This window comes from Ptychodera flava, chromosome 9, assembly GCF_041260155.1.
Source record: "Ptychodera flava strain L36383 chromosome 9, AS_Pfla_20210202, whole genome shotgun sequence".
NCBI classification, from domain to species: domain Eukaryota; kingdom Metazoa; phylum Hemichordata; class Enteropneusta; family Ptychoderidae; genus Ptychodera; species Ptychodera flava.
The window spans coordinates 20,411,545-20,419,841 of record NC_091936.1 but is presented as its reverse complement, the minus strand read 5'-3'; the positions used below and the strand labels follow the sequence as shown (position 1 = coordinate 20,419,841).

Sequence of the window (8,297 nt, the reverse complement as noted above, 5' to 3'; positions counted from 1 at the left end):
AAGGGCTAGAGCTATTGTTAAATGTGAAAACTGTGAAGCAACTTATTAGAATATTTCTAAATCATGCAGCATAGATACCGCCTATATCTCAGAGGGAGAGAGAGAGAGAGAGAGAGAGAGAGAGAGAGAGAGAGAGAGAGAGAGAGAGAGAGAGAGAGAGAGGACCTACACAGACAGATAGACAGAGACAGAGAGATTGATAATGAATAGATAAGACGACGTCTATAATTGTTTCGCGACTAGAAATTGATGCATAGAAATGAGATAATGGACGATGATTTCATGCATGGCTTGAGTGCGTAGAATGTACCTTGCAATACATTAACTCAAAAGATATTACAACAACAAAAAATAATGACCGTAAAGGAACTCCGTTAATCGTAAAGTTGTCTGGAAGGAATATATGTTTTGAAGATAACCGAATGTCGAGGTCAACCCTCTGAATATGTGTCGATGGTCTGCATGTCTGAGCGCTGCAGTCTTCGTGATAATTTGCCCTCGATAAGACTCAAGAACTTCAATGCGGATTGAACTAAACGGTGTGGGTACTAAATAGGTCTTTTACGCGGACTGAGCTGAACGGCAAGGGTGCCAAATATTGAGATTGAAATGGACAGGATGACGCTCATATTTAGCGACAGATGTGAAAAGGGCACAGAAAGCAGAATATAACGATATGTTTATAATTCTTCTGACCTTTGCCAAAAATACACAAAATATCAACTTCTAACCTATTTTAGTTTTGGCTGATTCATTGTTTCCTTAATGGTTGTCACGTCAATAATCAACAGGCACAGCCACGGCAGACCAGAGTACGTATGCTTGTACAAATGTAGCCTTTAAATTAGTTTTTAAGCGAACTCTAACGATAAATTCTAAAAATATCGAAACAAGCAAGCTTGCCAAACATGTCGCGGGAGACTGGTAAAGCGAACTGTTATTATCGGCCAGGATTAGTTTTATTTTTGTCGTTAAATGTACATGATTTGTTTATTGCAGGGTCAGGGTAAACGTAACCAATATAACTGAAACTGATGTGACCAGGTAATGGTTACGCCATCAAAATTGACTAATTGTTTATTTGTTGTTTGTTTGTTTGTGTTGGAGTTGTTTTAGATAAATAATGTTTCAATGCAAGAGTTATCTGGACATGATATCATACAAGCCGTCTTTTAGAGCAATCCACGTCACCACTCATACTAACGTTTTGCTCACTGCACGACGTAATGGTCGGCCGAGCTGGCAGACGTTAAATTATTGGGACTTAGTATGACCAGACTTCAAGAGCTATAGTGCAAAAACAGCGTAGAAGGGTTATGTGCAAAAACAGCGCTTAAGGGTTATTTTACTTGGGCTGTGGAAAATGTCACTTTAAAATGACATTTATTGCGAGGAATCATCATTGACAATCTTAATCATTTTACATTAAGCTTTTTTTATTCATTATATCACAGGTTTCTGTCCTTGCCAGTATATTCACCCTGTTAATCATCAGCGTGGGCAGGTATAGAGCGGTTGAAAGCCCCCTGAGGGTCAGGACAAGGTCACCAAGTTATCGTAAAATTCTGATGATTGCTCTAATATGGATACTGGCGATCAACATTTCAGTCATCGAGTTGTTCATCACACGCACGCATACGTCTGTGCGGAACAACGTAACCCGGGTGATATGCGAAGAAATTTGGCCCGGGAGTGCGGCCGCTCCAGTGGTGTATGAACTATGCTACACTTTGATATCATTCGTGTTACCGTTGATAATTATGTGTGCAATGTATGGCAGGATTGCACAGCGTCTGTGGAACAGAAATGTCCCTGACAACGACAACAAATCGAGACATGAACAACAGCTGAAAATGAAGTGGAAGGTATGAAATATTTCAAAAATGTCTTGTCAAATTCCTGAAAGTTAAAATTATTCTTATTTTGTCTAAGATTCATTATTGTTCCTTTTACCATGCTAGCTTTGCACTCCGATTCCGTTTTGTTTTCCTGAAACATTCGGAGTCTACATGGTCAGGACGTATGGAAACATTTCATCTTCTCGTTGTGTGCTATGATTAAATATTCGTATCTGACCATTATTTTTTAACATCGTCAACAGATGTTTACTGAGAACGACATCAAATCCAGATGATTAAGATTAATGTTTTCCAAAAAAATATCGTAAAACCACTTGTATTTTAATGGTTCATGTACCATGATTTTGTTCCTATAAGTAATCTTCCTCCGATTGGTACTCGAGGATATGAAAAATTTACTGTACCAATATTGGCAATATATCTGCCAGGGTACTTAAATCACGATTTGAACTAATTTGGGGGAATTGGATCTTTATATTTTTCAAATTTTCAAAGGTGTTGGGTGCCATATAGCCGAATGCTGCAATATTGCAAATCACTCATAAAAACAAGTGCATTATTTAAAGAGAAAAGCAGATGAGCTTACATTTGCAGATAACACCTACATTACATCATCATCCAATTGTCCCAAATTACTTTCAATAGTGTTTAATAATATGATTGTCGTTTGAATTTAGGACAACATTTAATAATAAAATAACCACGATTAGAACAAGTAAACACATAAAACTGATAGAACTAAGTGACGAATTAATATTTTTGTTTTGCAATACTTTATCTTTTAAGGTTATTCGAATGGTCGTATTGGTAGTGGCCGTGTTTTTCATCTGCTGGCTGCCGTTACATGTCCTACGTATCGCTTACCATGTAAACGAACGATGGGTTGATGAACACAGCAAAAGCGTCGTCAAGATCTTTTTTGTTGTGCACTACATCGCCATGTCAGACAGCTTTCTAAATCCATTCATCTACACTATTCTCAACGAAAACTTCAGGGTATGTTTCTTTGATCTTTGTTTTCAACAAATCACTTTGATTTTGATGTTCACGCCTACCTGTTTATATTTAAAGCTAAAGAGGCGGTGGTTTAGTAAGAGGCAGTGGCTTAATATCTTTTAATTCATGATTATGTGTTTCCAGTTTTCATATAAAATATTCTACGTGTTATGGCTTTTTACAGTAAAACATCGGACGACTAAAGCTTTAAACTTCTTGATGCATTATAGTATCATTACGAAACTTTAGCAGTCATGACAAGATTATGTCTCGTCGTGCTAAGTTTCATATTGATGTCATAAGATTCATCAAAAGTCTGATTATCGCAATCGTATTAATATTAAAGTATACGTTATGAACAGCCTTGGTTTTCTCCTGAGGCGGGTAAGACAGCAGAGATAAGTCATGAAGGACTTGTTATACATTACATTGCTTGAGTTGCAATGTGCCTCGAAGAAAGATATTCAGACTCTTAAACTGTTATGATGCTTTGCTCACGTAACGCTTGTCGGGGCTCATGTTGCAGCTTTTTAAGTACGTAATGTTTTCACAGAGATGTTGGCCATTTTGAATTTGACATAGTGGTAAAGTTTGACCAATTTTTTTCTCTAATACCCGCATTTACACGGTAACCTCCCATCTTTATTCTTGATCTTCAGTACAGTTGAAAGTTTTATATAGAGCAATTGGAGAAAGGCTTGAAGTCTTTGACTTTCGGGGCGCGTACTTTGAGGCATTAAAAATATTTTGTTTACCAGGACCATGCATTATTTCCACCAGGGAGAGACATACATACATACATACATACATACATACATACATACATACATACATACATACATACATACATACACGTACGTACGTACTTATATATGTATATGATATCCCCCGTGATTGTTTTAATTCTTGAGTTATTTTAGTCTATGAAATCCATGTCATTAGGTCTCCATTTGTAGAACTTTACCGCTGTCACTTCTGGGTTTTGTTATCATGATCTACTTCGTCTCTCTTCTTGCTCCCCTAGCTCTGCATTCCTTTTAGCCGAGTTTTTATTAGTCTTTTAAGAGCTGTATAACATCAACACTTTGACACTTTGTATACCCAAACTGTGTAAACCTTAACATTTGTTTCTCTCGTTAATGACCTACATAGAGATCCACATAAACACAGACAGACCGGTTGACTTATAAAACACACTATCACTACACAAAATTACCAGAGTAGGACGATGCAGATATGCTCTGGGTATAATGTGCAAAGAATCTACTGAACAACTCCCCATGGTAACTGTGTTTCCCTAGCTTTGAAGTTTAGGTTTGGATATGGTCGATCTAGGTTTATACAGTTGTCCACTTTTCCCATTTATATGTGATTAGGAATGTTTATTCTTGGCTAATGTTTAATTTGTGAAGTGTTGATAAAGGGCACACTGGGAATTTCGGTGATTTGTACACGATTTGACTTTACAAAGAATCAATGACATCCAACAAATGCCTAATAGCTCACATCTGTAGGTACCGATTGCATTTGCAGGTACGTCGAGACTCTTAAGTGAGGTATTAATAAATAAATGTAATACATGTACACACATTTTCGCTCGCAAGAGTTACAAAAATACAGAGAAGAACGTTAAAAATTGTATGATTTACTTTTAGGTCAAGATTGTATTTAAAAAATAAAACCTCAAAATAGTTCAATTTTGATTCTATTGGCACAAAAGTCAGACACTATTTTGCCTTTTCAGTGCAAGGGTTTACTTCACCGAGTTGGGACATAGAAGGCATGTTCTATTTAAGCTCTATACCTATCAGGTTAGCTTGGCTGAAGATTGAGTTGGTGTACCACAATTGGTTTTAGGAAACTTCAAAATGTATTTGCATGTCTTTGATGTCACACGATCTGCAAGTGCTAACAGGGCATGTATATTCCCCCTTGTTACACTATTTTGCATTTTGCTTCAGGCTACAAAGTCACATTTGCAACTGATGCTCAGCAATTGGAATTCTTTGGTATTGACTTGTATGTCCGCCTTCTACAGTTTCAGAGCATTTCTAAAAATACTTCATGTCTCTCTGTTTTGCTTACAGACAGATTTAAAGCACGTTCTACCATGCAATTTCAAGACGATGGCGGGACGCCAGTACCAATCGTCTCTTTCAAGAACTGAACATACAAGAACGTCATTTATCAGGACTGTGAGCATTCTTTGAGTTCGCTTGATACGCAAATCAGTTCCACATACTGCTTACATTTTAGTAGAGCAATGAATAGCTTTCCTTTTTGATCAAAAGTGAAAAGGTATGTAGGAAAATGATAAAACTCATTGCCTTTGGGGAAACGTAATGAAATAATTAATTTGAATCTAATCATTTGAGTGAGTCAAAGTTATCAAATGTCAAATTAGTACTAGCCTATTTTTATCCGACATGACATTTACTAAAAGCGAATGTTCTAATTATATTACCAGACATACTTTCTGTACGTGTATGAATTATAATTCGTTTACAAATTTGAGGTAAATTTTGTTGCATTAACAATGCAACAAAGGCATATCACGGAAGTTAACTTCTGTTCAGTATTTCTATATAAAGGTCGATATAGGGGCCGATAATTTCTTTGTAGGGGGTTGGCTATATTTCGATTATCGTGCGCAAAAATCGCACTATCTGTTTGTATATCGCAACATCTCTTATATATCGCAAAATATCTTGCAATATTGTTTGGCGTGTACCAGCACAGGGGGAAGAAATAAGTCCCCTGGGATGGGGAGAGAGGGTTTTTTGTGCAACGGTTTACCATATTTGATTTTATTAATTTTGACTGTGATATTTTAAATAAAGAGTTGAACTCTCAACCGCCTGACTGCTTTCTTTATTACTACAAGTAATTTTAGTAATTTTGACTGCGGTATTTCAAATAAAGAGTTCGACTCCACACCGTCTGACTGCTTTATATATTACCGACAAGTCCTTATCTCCCCTCTAACTTGTGTATACACCACTATAATTGTTCCGAAAACATTGCCAACTTGCTAATCCGCTGTCCGTATTAGCGGATTAATTGATTGTGTCAACACCACAGCCGCCTCACACGTAGTAAAGTAAGAAAAATTTAATTACGTGTTGACGGCTGTCTTTATTTGAAATATCACAGTCAAAATTAATAAAATCAAATAAGGTAAACCGTTGCACAAAACACCCTCCCTCCCCACCCTAGGGGACTGATTTCTTCCCCCTGTGGTACCAGGCCAGTCAGTGCGATACAGGCGTTACACCATTTTTTGACCAGCGTACGTGTAAAATAACGTAATAATCATTTTGGGTACGCTGTTTCAATTCAGTTCATTCTATTGGTTTCGTCAATGCGATTTGGCGCTTAACAAAGATTTATTTTAGATTGGATATGCCATATGCCGGGGTGGTGGTAGCGTATGCGTGATTTCATGGCGACGTTAAATTACCGATTGTAGGTATGCCGATACAGATTGAGGCTTGGATTTTCGAACTTCCAAACGTTCGTTTAGAAAGGGACGAAAGACAATTAGTTGCGTTTACCATTCGCATGTTTAATTATCCACGGCCCCTAAGGTCTCATAAAATCACCAATTCTACCTCTACTGTAGGCTTAATTAGCATATTTATCACTGAAAGGGCATGTGATCTTAAAGGATAGAAATTAGATTTGGCAACAACGATATCGTACAAACCGTTCACATGATGTTTAGTACTTTTTGTAATATAATAGTAGAACATTATTATTTCGATTTGTTTTGTTTTTGTTTGACATAATGTTAATTCTTTGGCAGTCATCTTTCTGAGTCGTAACCCTGAATCGAGACGTTTCACAGTACGATGATTTTTGAGATTTCACAATTGCAGTTTTGTGAGGGTAAATGTCAACAAACTGTATCTTTTAGAGCTAGGAACAAAAAGTTTGACTTCAGTGCGCACAACTGCTATAGGTGTAAAGTTTCAAAAGGCGAATACATTTAAAGCATAAATGTAGTTCAACTTTTTATCTTATCAAAATATAAAAATATGTAAAAAATATGGTTTAATTCTCAACACTCGTAAATTTACAAATACATTGACACATAATTAATTCATCACAGTCATCCTTTTTACAGACAAACATCATATTTCAGCTGTCTCTCAACAACGTTTTTATCAATTTTACCAAACGCTCACAATACAATTAGAGTATAACGTCTGGCATTTATTAAATCCACCCAACCGTAAACAATTGACGATCTTTGTATCAGTATCATTCGTTTTGATTAACAAGTATATTCTATGTTTGTATTTATCGCTTGTAACATTTAAAATAGCGATAAATAGATTTCTGTATCTGCAATTCTCAAGAAATATTTCGAATCACCGAATCAATATCAAAGCAAATCTAATAATTCATTAAGGACCAGTCACTCTTTTTTCCTAGACAAGAGTTTCTGTCAGATTATATTTACAATACAATAGCTCGTTATTACCCAAAAAATTTAGGCAATTCTTTGTATTTTTCGCTTGGTTTGGTACTTAGAAGAGCAAAATTAAACGATTGCGTGCGAAGATTCCCTGACACAAACTCTGTAGGCTCGAAATTATTTCCATATGAAAAGATACCTTACTTGAGGTGAACTGTCTGTCAATCGGTGATTGCTCTACAAATATCACGGGTTGTGTCATATTCACAAACATTGTGATCTTTTGTTCTACTTGATCGGTAGTTTATTTACTCTCTGGGGAGTCATAGGCCATTAATTCGGTAACGCGGAATTTTCCGCGTGCAGGGAATTAGCCTGAATACGTGGTTTGTGCAGGCCAATCCCCTCATGTGCGAGTTTAAATCACGAGGTTGCTATTTTGGTGTATGTATCCTTTTAGAAATTATCATACATTATTACCAAAGATTTAAAAAAGTTATGAATTAAAATTATGTGCGAGTGTATGTATTCATTTAACTATTCATGGCTGTATTAATATATTAAGTATTCTACTTGACTTATGTATACAATGTTATATAGACTACTTACATTATATTGCTATGTTCAGCACAAGACAAAACGGATCTTTTATCTTGTAAATGATAGATGAAAGCAGATTTGGCATTGAGAAAACGTTTTAACCAGAGGCTTTCTACATTATACGATTTATTTTCGAAATAAAACCTACATATTTCTCTATTCCCGGAGGGATTGAGTGATTTCGTTCGCTTCTATGCGAACCCAGTTCATCATCATATAACTCTTATATGAGTTATGAGGCAATATTGTTTCGTCTGAAATTAGATTGATACCCAAAGGAAGGTGCAGAAATCATGTTGGCATATCACTTTACTCCTTGTGCGGTCATTTAATAGGCGGGCAACCTGCACCGACACTCTGTCTGGTTGTGACTTTCACTTGCCCCAGCTACAAATTTTGAAACTCTTTACACTGTTTCCTTG

At 36.4% G+C, this 8,297-nt stretch overlaps 1 long non-coding RNA gene across 1 annotated transcript; it reads left to right on the top strand.

Annotated features, from left to right (window-relative positions):
- Positions 1-1,606: 1,606 nt before the first annotated feature.
- Positions 1,607-7,906, top strand: LOC139139621 (uncharacterized). The gene is made up of 3 exons (XR_011553842.1): positions 1,607-1,865; positions 2,646-2,855; positions 4,943-7,906. It is a non-coding gene; the product is annotated as an uncharacterized lncRNA (long non-coding RNA).
- The last annotated feature ends 391 nt before the right edge of the window (positions 7,907-8,297 follow it).